Source organism: Balaenoptera physalus (genome assembly GCF_965194825.1).
Source record: "Balaenoptera physalus genome assembly, chromosome: 3".
In the NCBI taxonomy this organism is placed as follows: domain Eukaryota; kingdom Metazoa; phylum Chordata; class Mammalia; order Artiodactyla; family Balaenopteridae; genus Balaenoptera; species Balaenoptera physalus.
The window spans coordinates 92,340,637-92,360,242 of NC_138890.1; the positions used below are offsets into that span (position 1 = coordinate 92,340,637).

The 19,606-nt window shown below is 36.1% G+C and overlaps 2 long non-coding RNA genes across 2 annotated transcripts in view; one reads left to right on the forward strand and one right to left on the reverse strand.

The window, feature by feature from the left end:
- The window catches only part of LOC309659056, a 351,488-nt gene extending 340,507 nt beyond the window's left edge, over positions 1-10,981 (forward strand). The window contains exon 2 of the long non-coding RNA XR_014262551.1: positions 9,783-10,981. This is a non-coding gene — a long non-coding RNA (uncharacterized lncRNA). The remainder of the gene's footprint in view (positions 1-9,782) is intronic.
- The window catches only part of LOC309659069, a 506,096-nt gene that overhangs the window by 228,825 nt on the left and 257,665 nt on the right, over positions 1-19,606 (reverse strand). The window lies entirely within an intron of this gene.

A 19,606-nucleotide genomic window follows, 5' to 3' on the forward strand; every position in this document is an offset into this window, starting at 1 on the left:
ATGATATCTCATTGTAGTTTTGAATTGCATTTCTCTAATGATTAATGATGTTGAGCATCCCTTCATGTGTTTGTTGACAATCTGTATATCTTCTTTGGAGAAATGTCTATTTAGGTCTTCTGCCCATTTTTGGATTGGGGTGTTTGTTTTTTTGTTATTGAGCTGCTTGTAAATCTTGGAGATTAATCCTTTGTCAGTTGCTTCATTTGCAAATATTTTCTCCCATTCTGAGGGTTGTCTTTTGGTCTTGTTTATGGTTTCCTTTGCTGTGCAAAAGCTTTTAAGTGTCCTTAGGTCCCATTTGTTTATTTGTGTTTTTATTTCCATTTCTCTAGGAGCTGGGTCAAAAAGGATCTTGCTGTGATTTATGTCAGAGTGTTCTTCCTATGTTTTCCTCTAAGAGTTTGATAGTGTCTGGCCTTACACTTAGGTCTTTAATCCATTTTGAGTTTATTTTTGTGTATGGTGTCAGGGAGTGTTCTAATTTCATACTTTTACATGTATCTGTCCAGTTTTCCCAGCACCACTTATTGAAGAGGCTGTCTTTTCTCCACTGTATATGCTTGCCTCCTTTATCAAAGATAAGGTGACCATACGTGCGTGGGTTTATCTCTGGGCTTTCTACCCTGTTCCATTGATCTATATTTCTGTTTTTGTGCCAGTACCAAACTGTCTTGATTACTGTAGCTTTGTAATATACTCTGAAGTCAGGGAGCCTGATTCCTCCAGCTCCATTTTTCGTTCTCAAGATTGCTTTGGCTATTTGGGGTCTTTTGTGTCTCCATACAAATTGTGAAATTTTTTTTCTAGTTCTGAGAAAAATGCCAGTGGTAGTTTGATAGGGATTGCATTGAATCTGTAGATTGCTTTGGGTAGTAGAGTCATTTTCACAATGTTGATTCTTCCAATCCAAGAACATGGTATATCTCTCCATCTATTTGTATCATCTTTAATTTCTTTCATCAGTGTCCTATAATTTTCTGCATACAGGTCTTTTGTCTCCTTAGGTAGGTTTATTCCTAGATATTTTATTCTTTTTGTTGCAATGGTAAACGGGAGTGTATTCTTAATTTCACTTTCAGATTTTTCATTAGTATATAGGAATGCAAGAGATTTCTGTGCATTAATTTTGTATCCTGCTACTTTACCAAATTCATTGATTAGCTCTAGTAGTTTTCTGGTGGCAGTTTTAGGATTCTCTATGTATAGTATCATGTCATCTGCAAACAGTGACAGCTTTACTTCTTCTTTTCCGATTTAGATTCCTTTTGTTTCTTTTTCTTCTCTGATTGCTATGGCTAACACTTCCAAAACTATGTTGAATAATAGTAGTGAGAGTGGGCAACCTTGTCTTGTTCCTGATCTTAGTGGAAAAGGTTTCAGTTTTTCACCATTGAGGACAATGTTGGCTGTGGGTTTGTCATATATGGCCTTTATTATGTTGAGGAAAGTTCCCTCTATGCCTACTTTCTGCAGGGCTTTTATCATAAATGGGTGTTGAATTTTGTCGAAAGCTTTCTCTGCATCTATTGAGATGATCATATGGTTTTTCTCCTTCAGTTTGTTAATATGATGTATCACGTTGATTGATTTGCGTATATTGAAGAATCCTTGCATTCCTGGAATAAACCCCACTTGATCATGGTGTATGATCCTTTTAATGTGCTGTTGGATTCTGTTTGCTAGTATTTTGTTGAGGATTTTTGCATCTATGTTCATCAGTGATATTGGCCTGTAGTTTTCTTTCTTTGTGACATCTTTGTCTGGTTTTGGTATCAGGGTGATGGTGGCCTCGTAGAATGATTTGGAAGTGTTCCTCCCTCTGCAATATTTTGGAAGAGTTTGAGAAGGATGGATGTTAGCTCTTCTCTAAATGTTTGATAGAATTTGCCTGTGAAGCCATCTGGTCCTGGGCTTTTGTTTGTTGGAAGATTTTTAATCACAGTTTCAATTTCAGTGCTTGTGATTGGTCTGTTCATATTTTCTCTTTCTTCCTGGTTCAGTCTCGGCAGTTTGTGCATTTCTAAGAATCTGTCCATTTCTTCCAGGTTGTCCATTTTATTGGCATAGAGTTGCTTGTAGTAATCTCTCATGATCTTTTGTATTTCTGCAGTGTCAGTGGTTACTTCTCCTTTTTCATTTCTAATTCTATTGATTTGAGTCTTCTCCCTTTTTCTCTTGATGAGTCTGGCTAATGGTTTATCAATTTTGTTTATCTTCTCAAAGAACCAGCTTTTAGTTTTATTGATCTTCGCTATGGTTTCCTTCATTTCTTTTTCATTTATTTCTGATCTGATCTTTATGATTTCTTTCCTTCTGCTAGCTTTGGGGTTTTTTTGTTCTTCTCTCTCTAATTGCTTTAGGTGCAATATTAGGTTGTTTATTCGAGATGTTTCCTGTTTCTTGAGGTAGGCTTGTATTGCTATAAACTTCCCTCTTAGCACTGCTTTTGCTGCATCCCATAGGTTTTGGGTTGTCGTGTCTCCATTGTCATTTGTTTCTAGGTATTTTTTGATTTCCCCTTTGATTTCTTCAGTGATCACTTCGTTATTAAGTAGTGCATTGTGTAGCCTCCATGTGTTTGTATTTTTTACAGATCTTTTCCTGTAATTGATATCTAGTCTCATAGCATTGTGGTCGGAAAAGATACTTGATACGATTTCAATTTTCTTAAATTTACCAAGGCTTGATTTGTGACCCAAGATATGATCTATCCTGGAGAATGTTCCATGAGCACTTGAGAACAATGTGTATTCTGTTGTTTTTGGGTGGAATGTCCTATAAATATCAATTAAGTCCATCTTGTTTAATGTATCATTTAAAGCTTGTGTTTCCTTATTTATTTTCATTTTGGATGACTGTCCATTGGTGAAAGTGGGGTGTTAAAGTCCCCTACTATGATTGTGTTACTGTCGATTTCCCCTTTTATGGCTGTTAGTATTTGCCTTATGTATTGAGGTGCTCCTATGTTGGGTGCATAAATATTTACAACTGTTATACCTTCCTCTTGGATCGATCCCTTGATCATTATATAGTGTCCTTCTTTGTCTCTTGTAATAGTCTTTATTTTAAAGTCTATTTTGTCTGATATGAGAATTGCTACTCCACCTTTCTTTTGCTTTCCATTTGCATGGAATATCTTTTTCCATCCCCTCACTTTCAGTCTGTATGTGTCTCTAGGTCTGAAGTGGGTCTCTTGTAGACAGCATATATATGGGTCTTGTTTTTGTATCCATGCAGCCAGTCTGTGTCTTTTGGTGGGAGCATGTAATCCATTTATATTTAAGGTAATTATCGATATGTATGTTCCTATTCCCATTTTCTTAAATGTTTTGGGTTTGTTATTGTATGTGTTTTCCTTCTCTTGTGTTTCTTGCCTAGAGAAGTCCCTTTAGCATTTGTTGTAAAGCTGGTTCGGTGGTGCTGAACTCTCTCAGCTTTTGCTTGTCTGTAAAGCTTTTAATTTCTCCATCACATCTGAATGAGATCCTTGCTGGGTAGAGTAATCTTGGTTGTAGGTTTTTCTCCTTCATCACTTTAAGTATATCCTGCCATTCCCTTCTGGCTTGCAGAGTTTCTGCTGAAAGATCAGCTGTTAACCTAATGGGGATTCCCTTGTGTGTTATTTGTTGTTTTTCCCTTGCTGCTTTTAATATGTTTTCTTTATATTTAATTTTTGATAGTTTGATTAATATGTGTCTTGGCGTGTTTCTCCTTGGGTTTATCCTGTATGGGACTCTCTGTGCTTCCAGGACTTGATTAACTATTTCCTTTCCCATATTAGGGAAGTTTTCAACTATAATCTCTTCAAATATTTTCTCAGTCCCTTTCTTTTTCTCTTCTTCTTCTGGGACCCCTATAATTCGAATGTTGGTGTGTTTAATGTTGTCCCAGAGGTCTCTGAGACTGTCCTCAGTTCTTTTCATTCTTTTTTCTTTATCCTGCTCTGCAGTAGTTATTTCCACCATTTTATTTTCCAGGTCACTTATCCGTTCTTCTGCCTCAGTTATTCTGCTTTTGATCCCATCTAGAGTATTTTTAATTTCATTTATTGTGTTTTTCATCATTGCTTGGTTCCTCTTTAGTTCTTCTACGTCCTTGTTAAATGTTTCTTGCATTTTATCTATTCTATTTCCAAGATTTTGGATCATCCTTACTATCATTATTCTGAATTCTTTTTCAGGTAGACTACCTATTTCCTCTTCATTTGTTAGGTCTGGTGTGTTTTGACCCTGCTCCTTCATCTGCTGTGTGTTTTTTTGTCTTCTCATCTTGCTTATCTTACTGTGTTTGGGGTCTCCTTTTCACAGGCTGCAGGTTTGTAGTTCCCGTTGTTTTTGGTATCTGTCCCCAGTGGTTAAGGTTGGTTCAGTGGGTTGTGTAGGCTTCCTGGTGGAGGGAACTAGTGCCTGAGTTCTGGTGGATGAGGCTGGATCTTGTCTTTCTGGTGGGCACGTCCACGTCTGGTGGTGTGTTTTGGGGTGTCTGTTGCCTTATTATGATTTTGGGCAGCCTCTCTGCTAATGGATGGGGCTGTGTTCCTGTCTTGCTAGTTGTTTGGCATAGGGTGTCCAGCACTGTAGCTTGCTGGTCGTTGAGTGAAGCTGGGTCTTGATGTTGAGATGGAGATCTCTGAGAGATTTTTGCCGTTTGGTATTACGTGGAGCTGGGAGGTCTCTTGTGGACCAGTGTCCTGATGTTGGTTCTCCCACCTCAGAGGCACAGCCCTGATGCCTGGCTGGAGCACCAAGAGCCTTTCATCCACATGGCTCAGAGTAAAAGCAAGAAAAAATAGAAAGAAAGAAAGAAAGAGGATAAAATAAAATGAAATAAAATAAAGCTATTATAAAGCAAAGCTATACAGACAAAATCTCACCCAGAAGCATACACATATACACTCACAAAAAAAGGAAAAGGGGAAAAATTAATATATCCTGCTCCCAAAGTCCACCTCCTGAATTTGGGATGATTCGTTGTCTATTCAGGTATTCAACAGATGCAGGCACATCAAGTTGTTTGTGGAGTTTTAATCCGCTGCTTCTGAGGCTGCTGGGAGAGATTTCCCTTTCTCTTCTTTGTTTGCACAGCTCCCGGGGTTCAGCTTTGGATTTGGACCCGCCTCTACATGTAGGTCGCCTGAGGGCGTCTGTTCCCCGCCCAGACAGAATGGGGTTAAAGGAGCAGCTGCTTCGAGGGCTCTGGCTCACTCGGGCGGGGGGAAGGGAAGGATACGGATGCGGGGCGAGCCTGCGGCGGCAGAGGCAAGCGTGACGTTGCACCAGCCCAAGGCGCGCCATGTGTTCTCCCAGGGAAGTTGTCCCGGGATCATGGGAGCCTGGCCATGGTGGGCTGCACCGGCTCCCGGGAGGGGCGGTGTGGAGAGTGACCTGTGCTCGCACACAGGCTTTTTGGTGGCGGCAGCAGCAGCCTTAGCGTCTCATGGCCGTCTCTGTGGTCCACGCTGATAACCACGGCTCACGCGCGTCTCTGGAGCTCGTTTAGGCGGCGCTCTGAACCCCCTCTCCTTGCGCACCAGGAAACAAAGAGGCAAGAAAAAGTCTCTTTCCTCTTCGGCAGCTGCAGACTTTTTCCCGCACTCCCTCCCGGCTAGCTCTGGTGCACTAACCCCTTCAGGCTGTGTTCATGCATCCAACCCCAGTCCTCTCCCTGCGATCCCACCGAAGCCCGAGCCTCGGCTCCCAGCCCCCGCCCGCCCTGGCGGGTGAGCAGACAAGCCTCTCGGGCTGGTGAGTGCTGGTCGGCACCAATCCTCTGTGCGGGAATCTCTCTGCTTTGCCCTCCGCACCCCTGTTGCTGCGCTCTCCTCCATGGCTCCAAAGCTTCCCCCCTCTGCCATCCGCCCGCGAAGGGGCTTCCCAATGTGTGGAAACATTTCCTCCTTCACAGCTCCCTCCCACTGGTGCAGGTCCCATCCCTATTCTTTTGTCTCTGTTATTTCTTTTTTCTTTTGCCCTACCCAAGTACGTGGGGAGTTTCTTGCCTTTTGGGAGGTCTGATGTCTTCTGCCAGTGTTCAGTGGGTGTTCTGTAGGAGCAGTTCCACGTGTAGATGTATTTCTAATGTATCTGTGGGAAGGAAGGTGATCTCCGTGTCTTACTCTTCTGCCATCTTGCCCTATTCCCCCACTGATATTTTTATATTGATTTTATATACTGCAACTTTACTGAAATTTTGATTAGTCCTAACAGTTTTTTGGTGGAGATGTAAGGGTTTTCTATATATAATAGTATGTTACCTGCAAACAGAGACAATTTATTCTTCCTTTCTGATTCAGTTACCTTTTATTTATTTTTCCTTCCTAATTGCTCTGGCTAGGAATTCCAGCACTATGTTGAATAAAAGTGATGAAGGTGGACATCCTTGTCTTGTTCCTGATCTTAGAGGAAAAGCTTTCAGCATTTCACCATTGACTGTGATGTTAGTTGTTGGTTTGTCACAGATGGTGTTTATTCTGTTGAGGTACATTCCCTCTATGCCCAGTTTGTGTAGAGTTCTTACCACAAAAGATGTTGAATTTTGTGAAATGCTTCCTCTGCAACAATTGAAATGACCGTTAGTTTTTATTATTTATTTTCTTAATATGGTCTGTCACATTTATAATGTGTGATGTTGAATCATAATGCATCCCAGAAATAAATCCCATTTGATCAAGGTGCATGATCCTTTAATGTACTGTTGAATTCAGTTCATTAATATTTTGTTGAGAATCTTTACATCTATATCTATTAGGGATATTAACCTGAAATTTTCTTTTCTTGTATCCTTATCTGGCTTTGGTATCAGGGTAATGCTGGCCTCATAAAATGAGTTTAGAAGTATTCTCCCCTCTTCTATTTTCTGGAAGGGTCTGAGAAGGATTGGTATTAATCTTCTTTAAATGTTTGGTAGAATTTACCAGTAAAACCCTCTAGTCCTGGACTTTTCTTTATTGGGAAGTTTTGATTACTGAATCAGTCTTCTTACTCGTAATTATTCTGTTCAGATTTTCTATTTCTTCATGAGTTAGACTTGGTGGGTTTTCTGTTTCTAGGAATTTATCCATTTCTTCTGTGTTGTCCACTTCGTTGATGTATAAATTTTATAGTACTCTTTTACAATCCTTTGTATTTGTATGGTGTCAGTTGTAATGTTTCCTCTTTCATTTATGATTTTATCTATTTAAGTCTTCATTTCTTTTTTCTTAGTAAGTCTAGGTAACATTATGTCAATTTTGCTTATCTTTTCAAAAAAACAACTCTTAGTTTCATTGATCTGTTCTCTTTTTTTAAGTTTCTATTTCTGCACTAATCTTTCTTATCTACTTCCTTCTGCTAACTTTAGACTTAATTTGCTCTTCTTTTTCTAGTGTCTTTAGGAGTAGGATAGCTGGTAGGATAGCTTGTTCTAATTACTTCTTTGGTGCTTGCTTTGGCAGCACATATACTAAAAATTGGAATGATACAGAGAAGATCAGCATGGCCCCTGCACAAGGATGACACTCAAATTTGTGAAGCATTCCATATTTTTTACTTATACAGTGTTATATGTCAATTATATCTCAATAAAACTGGAATAAGAAAAAAATAAAATTAAGAAAAAGAATTGCTTCTTTGTTTGCTACAGTCCTATAGGATTGGGACTGACAAATGGAAGCCCCTTTGGCTATCAGAGCCAGACATTTGGAAACCTTTCCCTTGGCAGCAACTGTAAAACCTGCAGTGCTGAGATGTTTATAAAAGCTCCTTCCAGGAATTTTCTTGAGCATGTTGGAGGGAGAAGGCAGGAGTGGTCTCTATCAGCAGCCCTGGTCTCTGGGTAGACTCACAGTCAGCCCCTAGAGCCTGCCATTTTGATGTGGATATTTTCCTTTTTGTCTAATGTGTAGGAATCACTCAGCTATTTTCTGGATGTTTTTCAAAGAGAATTGCTCCATGTGTAGCTGTTCATTCAGTGTGTTCATGGCAGGAGGGGATCTCAGGAGCCTCCTATAGTGCCATCTTGCTTTGACTCTTCCTTTAGTACATTCTTAGGCATAGCTCTTGTCACATCTCTTAGATGTTCCATGATTTCTTAGTCCTAAACCATGCTCAACAGATGATACAACTAGTCCTACAAGGCCAGCAAGAAAGTGAAGACCAACCCATCCTTGGAAACTATAAACCTCAAAAATGACTCTTATTCCATCTCTAATAATATTTAAAGACAGACACCATCCATCTGAAATAACAAACAGGCTGACCAGTTGTGCAAAATTGCCTGTTACTCATTCATGTGGCCCAGCCAAAATTTAATTAGGCTTTGACCCTTCCCACAATCCTATGAACTTTAAAGACTCCCATTTTCAAGGAATTACTAAGAGGCAGTACATACCCCCTTAAAAGCTCACTCTGATAATTAGCTGGCCACAGTAAGAAACAATGCCTGTTAAATCACCCCAGCCATGCTGTCTGCTCATCCCTACCTGCTTGAGTGATTTCCCCTCAAAGTTCTTGCTGACCTTGCTTACACCTTCCTATACAAGAAAAGCTTTTTTTTTTTTCTGTTTGATTTTGAGATGCTTGCAGATCTCAAGGTCTAAGTGTTCTTCCTGTTACAATAGTCTTTTCAAATAGTTTTTCTTTAGCCACGTTCAGATTTGATTTTATTTAACAATATATTTAAAATATTATACAAAATAAAACAAAAAATCTGTTATAATTATACTGTCTGTTTCATACCCACTGATTATAAATCCTGCATATATACATTTTTTTTTTAAGTTTTGGACCTTTATTTTTAAGGTTAAACTTTTTTTTTAACTTATTTATTTTATTTATTTATTTTTGGCTGTGTTGGGTCTTCATTGCTGCGTGCAGGCTTTCTCTAGTTGCGGTGAGCGGGGGCTACTCTTCATTGCGGTGCAGGGGCTTCTCATGTGGTGGCTTCTCTTGTTGTGGAGCACGGGCTCTAGGCACGCAGGCTCAGTAGTTGTGGCTCGCAGGCTCTAGAAAGCAGGCTCAGTAGTTGTGGCACATGGGCTTAGTTGCTCCAAGGCATGTGGGATCTTCCTGGACCAGGGCTTGAACCTGTGTGCCCTGCATTGGCAGGCGGATTCTTAACCACTGCACCACCAGGGAAGCCCTATACATTTTTATTTCATGTAAAATTCCACGGGAATGATAACCACCTTATTAAGTTAGTAGACTGTGTTCATAGGAACTATGTAGAGAGCCTCAGCAGTTTGGTAGCACTTCAGTTCTTAAGCTGGATTGGGGGTACATAAGTGTTAATTTAATATTCTTTATATTGTATTGTATCTAAAATTTTTCAATTTCTTTTTAAGACAGATCATAAAGAAGGGAACCATGTAACAATAATAGAAGTGATAACAAGAGAAGAAGCAGGGCTGATTTTGGCAATTAATAGTTTTACATATTTGTTTTATTAGCAAGAGTTAAAAATAAAATGAAAACTAAGATGGTGATTTTCAAACTATTTTCAATCAAAAGCTTGGGTACTGAGTTATCTCTTGGCATAGTGTTTACAAGTATAGGATTTGGAGTCAAATAGTCTAGGATTAAATTTGCTGTTGACATCTTCTATTTCTGTCACCTTCAGAAACTGATACAACCCTTTGAGCCTCTGATCCCTCATCTGTGAGATGTGACATAAGCACTACCTCTTTGGGCTATTATGTGGTAAAATAGAGATAACTAGGTGCTTAAAATGTTAAAGGTTATTCTTTAAATAAAAGATTATGACAAAAAATTCATAATAATCTGTCTTCCACATGATTTCTACAGCCGGACTCAGGACCACAACAGAGCCCGAGATTGCAGATTTGAAGAAATTCAGTCTCCTGAATTTGAGGGGAAAACAGGATTTAAGAGATCTTCTTTGAAGGTAAGAGACTTACATTTTAGTTCCAGCCCTGACACTAATAAGGTATGTTACCTTTGCCTCTAAAAAACATATTGTTGAGCATATATTAGTAATATGCCACAGCAAAGTGATGAATGCTGAGGATAGTCTGTTATACATGATAAATTTCTTCCCTTTTGGAGCTTACATTCCCTCATCTATAAAAGTTAAGAGTGGCTTAAGTTAAATAATATGTTTGTTTTATTAAAGCTCCAAAAATTTCTAAACAACAAGTGCCTTGCCAGAAGTGATCTTGGTTTTTTGGTTAACACTCAGCTACCATAAATGAAGAACAGTCAACTATATGCACCTAAGGCATAAATCTGCACCTGGGCCTAAGGCAAGGATTTTTGGTAATGTATCTTGATTATCTAAAAGGAGGAAAATAAACAACTGGGGCAAAGGTTGGGTTGGGGATATGGAGGAGACTGAAGAACACTATGTATTAGCATCTCAATACTATCCACATTAACCCTAAAATATTTTTGAAATGGGTCTACTTCTTACCATTTTTGCTTCTGCAATCCTTGTCCCAACTTCTATTCTGTCTTGCCTGTACTACTATGAAGCCTTATTGATTTCATTGATTAATCTCTAAGCTACCATTTTGCCTTGTCAATGAAAAATTAATCACTCGATCTAAGAAATAAATGAAAGTTTTTATTCAAACCAATATAACCTTGGAAGAGCATCTCAGAAAGCTCCGAGAGCTGTTTCACCCATTAGAAGTCAAGGCACAGTTGTATAAGTTTTTTTGAGACAGGACTGTATATCAAGTGATATATTATTGACAGTTTACATAATCCAGATCTAAGCCATCATTGTAATGGGTCATGTGACCCCTTACAAGATCAAGAAGGAATGGTATCTTTTAAGGAGTTGTTGATGCTAGGAGAATGTTGCTCTTTATGGTCCAGCAGGTAGGGAAGGTTTGGTCGATGCATAATGCAGATACACAATACAGTGTGGGGAGAGAGGAGGTCAAAGGTCAGAGGAGAATTTTTATGTTGAAATTTTTCTTGTCTTGCCATAAAATATGAATTTTATTTCACAGCCTCAACCCCCTACAGTACATTTTATTTATTTTTTTTATTTTTTTATAAATTTATTTATTTTATTTTTGGCTGCGTTGGGTCTTTGTTGCTGCCCGTGGGCTTTCTGTAGTTGCAGCAAGCGGGTGCTACTCTTCGTTGCAGTGTGCAAAGAATGGCCAGAATAGTATTTTTAAAATAATCATATCCTGTGGTTTCCTACTTAAAATCTGGAAATGGTTTGCCAGTGCAATTATAATAAGAAACAAACCCCCATTCTGGCCTGCTCAGCCTTTTATGATGTGGCCTTGGCCTGTGCATCTCACTTCTGGCCCCTTTCTCCCTTCCCTCATTTCCCTGATACCTCACCAGCACTATGTTTCTCTTTCTATTCCTAGACACCACTGATTTCATTTCTTTTTTTGGATCTAGGAACAGTCTAGTTAAAAAAAATTTTATTATAAGCTCTTTTAGCGAATTGTTAGTTGGTTGTCTCCTTTTAATGGCTTAGATAGCAGCTTAAACTTTGCTTTCCTTATGCTGCAATGTAAAGTAGCTTCTTGGTCAAGAATTCAAAACCCTATAATAGTATACTTTAGGCAGGTGTTTAGTCAGGTTCTCCAGAGAAACAGACCCAATAGGATAGATATAGATGCAGATGTAAATGTAGAAATAGAGGTAGAGGTAGAGCTAGAGCTAGAGGTTAGAGATAGAGATAGAGATTGTATTTATTACAGGAATTGGCTCAGACTGTTATGGAGGCCAAGAAGTCCCATGATCTGCCATGATCTCCAGTGCAAGCTGGAGAACCAGGAAAACCAGTGATGTAGGAAATTCAGTCTGTGTAGGAAGGCCTGAGAACCAGGGGCCACTGGTACAAGTCCCAGAGTCCAAAGTTCAAAGAACCCGGAGCTCCAGAGTTTGAGGGAAGGAGGAGATGGATGTCCAGGCTCAGGAAGAGAAAGATAATTTGCCCTTATTCTATTTTTTTGTTCTATTTGGGCCTTCAGTGATTGCATGGTGCCCACCCACATTGGTGAGTGCACATCTACTTTATTCATTCAACTAATTCAAATGTTAATCTCTTTTGAAAACACCAGCTATCTGGGCATTCCTTAGCCCAGTAAGGTTGACACATAAAACTAATCATCACTGTTTATTTTATTTATCTATCATTTGTTCCCACTACATACACATATAATACATAATGAAAATGTAAATTCTTTATTTTATTTTATTTTTATTTTATTGGAGTATAGTTGAATTACAATGTTGTGTTAGTTTCAGGTGTACAGCAAAGTGATTCAGTTATACATATGCATATATTCATTCTTTTCCAGATTCTTTTCTCATATAGGTTATTAAAAAATATTGGATAGAGTTCCATATCCTATACAGTAGGTCCTTGTTGGTTACCTATCTTACATATAGTTGTATGTGTATGTTCATCCCAAGCTCCTGATTTATACCTCCCCCACCATGATTCCCCTTTGGTAAGCATAAGTTTGTTTTCAATATCTGTAAGTCTATTTTATTTCTGTTTTGTAAATAAGTTTATTTGTATCATTCTTTAAAAATTAGATTCCACGTATGAGTGATATCATATATTTGTCTTTCTCTGTCTGACTTACTTCACTTAGTATGATAATCTCCAAGTCCATCCATGTTGCTGCAAATGGCATTATTTCATTCTTTTTTTATGGCTGAGTAATATTCCATTGTGTGTATGTACCACATCTTCTTTATCCATTCCTCAGTCAGTGGACATTTAAGTTGCTTCCATGTCTTGACTATTGTAAATAGTGTTGTAATGAACATTGGGGTGCATTTGTCTTTTCAGATTATGTTCTTCTCTAGATACATGCCTAGGAGTGGGATTGCAGGATCATATGGTAGTTCTACTTTTAGTTTCTTAAGGAACCTCCATACTGTTCTCCATAGTGGTTGTACCAATTTATATTCCCACCAACAGTGTAGGAGAGTTCGCTTTTCTCCACACCCTCTCCAGCATTTATTGTTTGTAGACTTTTTGATGATGGCCTTTCTGACCAGTGTGAAGTGATACCTCATTGTAGTTTTGATTTGCATTTCTCTGATAATTAGTGATGTTGAGCATCTTTTCATGTGCTTTTTGGCCATCAGTATGTCTTCTTTGGAGAAATGTCTATTTAGATCTTCTGCCCATTGTTTGATTGGGTTGTTTGTTTTTTTGACATAGAGCTGCATGAGCTGTTTGTATATTTTGGAGATTAATCCCTTGTCGGTCACCTTGTTTGCAAATATTTTCTCCCATTCTGTGGGTTGTCTTTTCATTTCATTTATGGTTTCCTCTGTTGTGCAGAAGCTTTTAAGTCTAATTAGGTCCCATTTGTTTTTATTTTCATTACTGTAGGAGGTGGATCAAAAAAGATATAGCTGTGATTTATGTCAAAGAGTGTTCTGCCTATGTTTTCCTCTCAGAGTTTTATAGTATCCAGTCTTACATTTAGGTCTTCGATTGGTTTTGAGTTTATTTTTGTGTATGGTGTTAGGGAATGTTCTAGTTTCATTCTTTTGCATATAGCTGTCAAGTTTTCCCAGCACCACTCATTGAAGAGACTGTCTTTTCTCCAATGTATATTCTTGCCTCCTTTGTCATAGATTAATTGACCATAGGTGTCTGGGTTTATTTCTGGTCTTTCTGTTCTGATCCATTGATCTATATGTCTGTTTTTGTGCCAGTTCCATACTGTTTTGATGACTATAGCTTTGTAGTATGGTCTGAAGTCAGGGAGTCTAATCCTCCAGCTCAATTTTTCTTTCTCAGAATTGCTTTGGCCATTTGGGGTCTTTGTGTTTCCATATAAACTTAAAAGTTTTTTGTTCTAGTTCTGTGAAAAATGCCATTGGTTATTTGATAGGGATTTCATCAGATCTGTAGATTGCCTTGGGTAGTATAGTCATTTTGACAATATTGATTCTTCTAATCCAAAACATGGTATATTTTTCCATCTGTTTGTGTCATCTTCGATTTCTTTCATCAGTGTCTTACAGTTTTCAGAGTACAGGTCTTTTGTCTCCTTAGGTAGGTTTATTCCTATGTATTTTATTCTTTTTGATGTAGTGGTAAATGGAATTCTTTTATTAATTTCTCTTTCTGATCTTTCATTGTTAGCATATAGGAATGCAAGAGATTTCTGTGTATTAATTTGTATCCTGCAACTTTACCGAATTCATTGATAAGCCCTTCTGGCAGCATCCTTAGTATTTTCTATGTATAGTATCATGTCATCTGCAAACAGTAACAGTTTTACTTCTTCTTTTCCAATTTGGATTCCTCTTATTTCTTCTTCTTCTCTGATTGCTGAAAATGTAAATTCTATGACATCAGTGTCTCATTAGATTAATTTACTGATGTATCCCAAATGTTAGTACCACCTCTAATAAATAGCAAGTTCTCAATAAATATTTACAGTTAAAATGTATAGAAGGGTGAGTGAAGGTAAAGGGATGGAATGTAAAATCTCCATATTACATATATATCCACATTACATATATAGTGTCATTTCAGGAGACTGAAATATATGTATTTATATATAATACAGTATTGTATAACCCAGTATCACTGGAATTGTATCCTTTTTTTTTTAACTTGAAATACACTTTTTAATGTCCTTGGGCAAAAATAAAGAGTCCATGCCTAAAAGTAAGATGCTTTTAATCCATAATATTAATAAAGAACTCTGATACATATTAAAACCACAGATGATATTATTCTTCACCAAATCACACACAGATTTGAAAGATCACTGTTAAAAAAGTGATAAAGAAAACATCTAATTTGAATTTCTAAAAAGTTCAAATGAACTGCTCCAAAAATAATACAGGAGAGAGAATATTATTTTAAAGTATTTCCCTCTTTTTAATTTAATACCGTTAATCAATTTTTAAAAATACATACTTTCAAAAATAATAAAAACATCTTTGTATAATTTTCCAGTGTATTCAAGTGTCTATTTATGAATTCAGGACCATAGGTGTGCATGAAATAATTTTTGACAAAATAGTTTTTTAAAAAAGAGAAAATCCTCAATCACCCATTATGCAAGTGAACTTTTACTATACGAAAAATGCACATACAAACACACATAAAGTGAATTTGTAAAATTTTATTTTTTATAATGTAAAATTTAATACAACCTTATTTATATGAAAACTTTTTTCTAGATTTTTTAGATATTTGAGTTAATTTATTATAAAATATTGTTTCCTCATGAATGAAAATTAGAAAAGACAATAAATATAAATAGTATCTCTCCACATTTATGCTTCTAAATCTTAAATATTTAACTACGTTTCACAATATTTGAGGAAAAAAATGAACTTTAAAACTGAAAATCAAATTGCAGTATAAATTAAGAAATTGTTATAAAATAAAGCCATATTGTTATTGAAAAAGTTTACCTTCTTCCCAACCGAAAGCAAACTGAACTAAATTTAGTAGTATAATAGGATGTTGTTTTTAGTTTACTTATGTTTTATGGTAAACATTTCCAATAAACCATATGGTTATACAATATTTGTTTCCTAGGCAGTGCCTATTGTGCAAAACTGGTTTATCCTTTTCATTGAATTTATTCATCATTCTAATCAAATAGTATATCAATTCAATACACAGATAAATCAATCCAAAACTGATTTAGAGAAGTATCGGGAAGGGAGTGAAGATCACTGTGTAGTACTTTGAGAACAGAATACGTCAAATACTTGTAGAAATGTGAATGGTAGATATCTGACTGAGTTAACCGATGACTTCAATGTAAATTAGTGAAGTACATGTTCATCAAAACTTAGTACTGAGCTTCTGTTTTGTATGGTCAAAATGGAAATTTTGAATTTAAAATGGTCAAAGAATTTTTACCTAAAAAAAAAAGATTTATTGTGTATATAATATCTGGTCCATTTTATTCCAGGAGTTCTATTAAAGAAATAAACATGTTTTCATGATTTGGAGTGCAGAATTCTAGGACAAAAAGAAAATGTATCTATTCTAACTACTATATTTTTTTCAAAACAATAGGTGCCCAATATCTATCATAAAACAAATCTGTTTACAGTACAAATTGGTTCTCTGGTATTTGGAATGTTAATAAAAATTTAAGGCAGAAATTTTCCCAAGGAAAATTTATAAATAATAAATAAATAGATAATAAATAATAAATAAAATAAATAGAACAATTCTATTTATTTCTAGAAAAAAAAAGTCTTTTCTTTAGAGTTTTTATTTTATTTAGCTATGTTATTTCCCTCATCTCTCCATTTTTTTCTTCTTAGTTTTTCTTAGAAACGGAAACAGCTGAATACAGGCTCTAATAGTGTTTTCAGTACAATTAAAATTAAAACTACAATGATCCGAGGATTTTTACAGAGCAGGACCATAGATGTTTGGGAATTGGCTCATCACTCATTTCTTCTATTGGCCAGTTCCACAGTGCTTTAAATTGACATCCTCCAGTGGTTCAGAGCCCCTGATACTGCACAGCACAGCATTGAATGAGCATAAATTGAAAACCTCACTTGACTTCACAGTTTAATAGATATAAAAGTATTATAATTGTAGCCACAGAGTTGGTTTATTACCTTGTTCAATTGTTTTGTCTACCAGAAGGCAACTGTTTTGATGAATGACAATGAGGCAGGTTCTGGTACATAAAAATTAGGTATTCATGCTCACACTTAGGTTCATTGTTAAAGACCGAATAGCCAAGCAAACTATGAATGCATAGACTATAAGTTGGAGAAGAAAATCAATTAATGGAATAGATCAGGTGTTAGAGGAGTCATTTCAACTCTTTCCAGTCAATTCGTATGCCATTAATATTCTGTTATTTTCATGCAATACGTGCGTATTATATCTTAGGAAGGGTCTTACTTTTTCCAAATTCATGATATTACAAATACTTAAACTTGGAGATGAAAAATTGGGACAGATGGTCATTCAATCAGTATGCAAAATAAGAAAATTTCAATGTAATAACAGCAAGAGTACCTGCCAATAACTCATATTCTAGCTTTCCCTAAGTTGACTGGATACAAAGAATAATAAAATGTTAATTGCAATATAATACCAATTATACTAATTAAAACAAAATGGCAATATTAACAACAAATAACAAAAACAACAAGGAAATATACCCTGAATCTAATATTAAGCGTGCTGATAAATGTGATTTTCAAAAGGTTGTAAAATGTGAAGGTATTTTGAGTGATGATGTGTGAAATGGAGGCTTGGAGGTGATGCTATCCTTATTCCCTTTTAGCAACCTGAATGATTTCATATCTTCTGGGCTGAGCTAACACCACAATTCAGGCCAAGTGAATTTCACGAATGCCAAGTCAGTAAACAGTGTTTCCAAGGGCAACATGTTGCTCCTTATATCCAAAGGGCATAAATATGGATTAACGTATGTCCCACCAAATAACATGAGATGGTCCTCTTGAGTAGAATGTTGAAAACATTTTCCAACTGTATAAATTACTCTTTTCATGAATATTATTTTATAAATATTTATATATATTTTTTATTCCTCCTGAGGTAACACCAACATAAAAGCAGTATTAAGCACAGTAAAAGTGTAACGGGCCGAAATAGTTAAAAATAACATTTAGCGATTTCTTTCAACAATAGATATCAAACTAATGAACAGGATTAGTTAAAGATAAATACCTAGAAAATGCCTCAAAACACGTTAATGATAACACATTATTATGAAGTTGGTGGGAAGTATATTTATGATTTCATCTCATTTTTAACTCTACCAAAGCATTAAGAACTTTAAAGTAGTATAGTTTATAAATGAATTAAATAAGAAAATATAAATTAAAGAGAAGGATAAGAAAAATTGTCTGAATAGACTATAAGATTGACTTTGGTTTTATTCTCATGTTATTTGGAAGAGATGAATATTTGCCAACTGGACAGTAAGTCAAGTGCATCCCCAGGCCATCTAAAGGCCTTGTGAATTAAGAACCATTGAAATGTCTATAGCAATGACCATAAAATAATAACATATTTACTGTTCTATCTCAATAAAATAGTATGTGGTCTAATGTTTGTGGATAATCCTATATCTATTCTTTATAGTGTCTTGATTTGAGTGGATCTTCAAAAATATTTTTAAATAGTTATTAAAACAACATTGTTTTATCATAGACTCACTGCCTTACTTCAAAATTAATACAGGATGCTTTTATTATTGCCCATTATCTTCATAAAGAAATACTGCAAGAGATAAATATTTAAGTTTTAGATAAACAAATTACAGCATATGCAGTAGACATTTATTCCCTTCTTTCCTCTTTTTAGTAGTATCTTAATTTTCATTCAGTTATCCAAACTTATTCTGAACGCTCTATGTGTTCAGTGTAAGCTGATTTCATCAAGGTATCAAGAATGGGCTGGATTTAAACATCTTTATTGGAGTATAATTGCTGTACAATGGTGTGTTAGTTTCTGCTGTATAACAAATGCTGGAGAGGGTGTGGAGAAAAGGGAACCCTCTTGCACTGTTGGTGGGAATATAAATTGATACAGCCACTATGGAGAACTGTATGGAGGTTTCTTAAAAAACTAAAAATGGATTTATTTTTAAAGTAATCATTCCACCTTATTACTTTACGCAGGAACACAAGCCAAACCAATGAATGCATGGTATACTTCTGGCCACAATTAGATATCAAAGACAGTGATAGCAATAATACATCACAATTAAACCTCATTTGAAAAGATGTTTGGTGATTCTGGCAGGGAAAAAAAAAATGTTTCCTTGCTTTTCAAATAAAGCTACTTGAAAAGATAGCCTAGGGACTCCCCTAGTAGTCTAGTGGTTAAGACGTCGCATTCCAGTGCAGGGGTGTTGATTCAATCCCTGGTCAGGGAGCTAAGATCCCACATGCCTTGTGGCCAAAAAACCACATCATAAAACAGATGCAATATTGTAACAAATTCAATAAAGACTTTAAAAATTATCCACATCCAAAAAAAAAAAGAAAGAAAGAAAGAAAAAGAAAAGATAGCCTAAGTTAGAAGCCCCCACCCAACTCCAGAAAATGAAGCATTAAAAATAATTGAAGAGGATAGGGAGAACCCACTTACTAAACATACCTGGAGCCAGCTCTTTTTCTAGAGTTTAAGTAATAGGAGCCTAAGGAAGTACTTGTTTCTTAAGTCTTCTGGTGCTTGAAACCAATAGCATTCTAAGTGATTTTATGTGTTTTTGAACTGATCCTTTTTATACTTTTGATAAGTGATTAACAATGCTTAATCTACTTTCTTACAATTGTTCCCCACTCATAGTAGAGTTAATTTGTATAAAATAACCTGCTTATTGGTTAAAAGATTTGACAGAATGTTGTAGTTGGAACTCTTTGCTAAAATGTTAGAAGTATATAGACATTAACTCTAACAGGGATCACTTGATGTATATGTGGAAATACGGCTACAAAAATAAATTTGTGGATTAAAAGTTAATTCTTGATTTGTTAGATGTTAAAACTTTAAGGAAAAGGTACTGATGGTGAAAGGGATATCACACCACATATATTTTTTTAGAACAGAAATCCACAAATTTCCATAAGACTAATCTTTGCCAACCTTCATATTCCCATCAGAACACTCTTCGGGAATATTGTAAGAC